At 35.2% G+C, this 2,474-nt stretch overlaps 1 long non-coding RNA gene across 1 annotated transcript; it reads left to right on the top strand.

Moving 5' to 3' along the window:
• Positions 1-425: 425 nt before the first annotated feature.
• Positions 426-2,251, top strand: LOC110444293. Its single transcript, XR_002462230.1, has 3 exons — positions 426-509; positions 983-1,068; positions 2,057-2,251. It is a non-coding gene; the product is annotated as an uncharacterized LOC110444293 (long non-coding RNA).
• Positions 2,252-2,474: the final 223 nt, after the last annotated feature.

The following is a 2,474-nucleotide window of genomic DNA, read 5'->3' as shown; positions in this document are numbered from 1 at the left end:
CTACCGAGGAATGGTAGTTTTGACTGTTCCCCAAATAGCCATGAATAGCTGATGATAAAATATGTTAACAAAGCCATACTGGTTGATGTGTACCAAGTACAGTAAACAGTACTATACTGTGCTGCCATGTTTGTTCAGTAATCGTATTAAAATAAAAGTGTTTGGCGATGCATTGAGGGACATGTATAAAGGAACTGTTGAGGAAAATGGACAGAAAAACCTTGGTTTATATTGGTGGTAAGTTGGCTAATAAAATGAGGGCCTTGATAAAGAGGATTTATCGTATTCCTGATACATCTTATTAACCACCAAATGGTATGACCTCCAATGAGTTACTTTTCATTGTTACCACATTGGTGTATGTAATATGACACAAAATAATGCCTGACATTGAGATATTATATGCGAACATAAATTGGCTTTTTGTTTTAGGAAATAAGTGGGAAAAAAACCAAAGACAAATCTGGTAAAATTCTACAGGACTTGGAAAGAGTTCACTTTGAAAATGGGTAGGTATTATATGTTAGTGCTAATGTTTGTTACAATAAAATAGTTAAGGACTAGGAAAAGTTTCTAAAGAAAATGGATGGGTTATATGTCCGGAGGTCTTCTGCTTCACTAAAGCTACTTGGAATGTAATGAGTGTTTGGAATGTCTGTAGTATTTAACATGCACTAAGTAATCCTGAAAATGATGTTTTTTCATCCATTGATTATGAGTGGTTTCATTTTCAAAAAATGTGTGATAGTGTAAATCATGTCCTCAGACATTTGTGATAAAACAAAAATCAAATATGTTGTGATAATTTTGTATTGACTCCTGCCTTAGTACTGTATATCATCCTCAAAGCTCTGAAGTGTCATCCCTCTCAGGCTGTCAAATGTTTGTCATTGAGTTATTGACGTGTATGTTATGATATTGGAAACCTCTGTGTCACATACTGTTCTGTAAGATGTATCACTGGCTATGTTTGATTGTGTAGAGAAGAGTTAGTGACCTGTCTGGTAGACGACGGCTTTATAATTCCTACCCAAGAACAGCTGCTAGCCTTAAGGATTGACTCGTCCAGTAAGTAGAATCTGATAAATACAGGTGAAGATTGAAATTGCAAACAAAGGCCATTTCATCAACCACTCTAACATTAAATCACCTCTATCCTGTGGCAGTCTATTTTGATATGCATTTTATTTGGATAAAGTCACTGTTTAGCAATTGCAAATTGAGTGACTTCAATTAAAATTATGACAGAATCCCAACACCTTCGCAAATTTACTTATTATGTTATCACATGAGCGGGTGGGCAGGTTGCAAACAGTGCCCACTCGATATGGATCTAAGTAATTTTCAATGGATTAACTTCAAACTTCAAAAAGGAAGGTTAATAGCAATAAGAGCTCGGATGATTTTATAACCACTATTATCCGACTAATTTACTAAGTTATGCCGTTCATTTGCTGAAACAGTGTCCCCTCTATATCATGAGTGACAGATAAACTTAAAACTTCATGGGAAGGTTAATTAGCATGGAAGCTTGGACTAGTTTGGTACCCACCATTATCTCACAGTCTTTTAGGGAGGGAGTTGGGCCTCTTTATTCAATTGCTGAAACAGTGTTCGCTTTATACCAAAAATTACTTTCCATGGATCAACTTCAAACTCCATGGGAAGGTCATTACCATAAAAGTTCTGAGTTGGATAACCACTCTTGTCTGACTAATTGAGTTATGTCCTTTTATTCAATTGCTGAAATGGTGTCTGCTCAATATCTCGAGTAATTTTTAATAGATTAGCTTCAAACTTCATTGGAAAATGAATTACCATGAGAGCTTGGACAATCACCAAAGTTGGATAATCACCATTATCCCCCTTCAGTACCTTATTTTCAGAAATAAATGTAAAAGATATTTACAGGTACATCATGAAAAAGTTTATACAAGTATTTTGTTGATAAAAGGAAATATTTGCAGAAATCTGTTCCTCAACTTCCTGTTGCTGTTCTGTAGATCTTATATTGTAATACGTGATACTATAATTATCTGCATTGTTATTTGTACAGACTTGGACATGGCGGACTGTGCTCTCCCACAGACGATTAGCTTGTTCTGGAAACCAGTCCTTCAATTCCTCCATCAATATGAACTCACAAACAGCCTTTTGATCAAGTTGGCCTCGAAAATAACAACAAAATCCTGTTTGCAGAACCATATAATGTGTGGCTGGATTCATCATATAATTTCATCAAATGAACATGCAAGTATGTTTTGATTTCGGAAAAAAAATATGTTTTTGGTGATGTGATGCAATTTCATAATTGACCCTTTCACCCCTATGTAACTTTAATAAACTACTAGTATACCATGCATTGATCTGGATAAGTTCATTATGGTCTATAGTTTTGAAAGGGTTAACTCTTGTTCCATAATTGATCGGGGTGTTCCCTGAATGCATACATCTTTAGAACAATAGGTAGAAAC

The sequence above is a fragment of the Mizuhopecten yessoensis genome, unplaced genomic scaffold (assembly GCF_002113885.1).
Source record: "Mizuhopecten yessoensis strain PY_sf001 unplaced genomic scaffold, ASM211388v2 hete_36086476, whole genome shotgun sequence".
Classification (NCBI taxonomy): Eukaryota; Metazoa; Mollusca; class Bivalvia; order Pectinida; family Pectinidae; genus Mizuhopecten; species Mizuhopecten yessoensis.
This window is presented reverse-complemented; position numbering and strand designations above follow the sequence as displayed.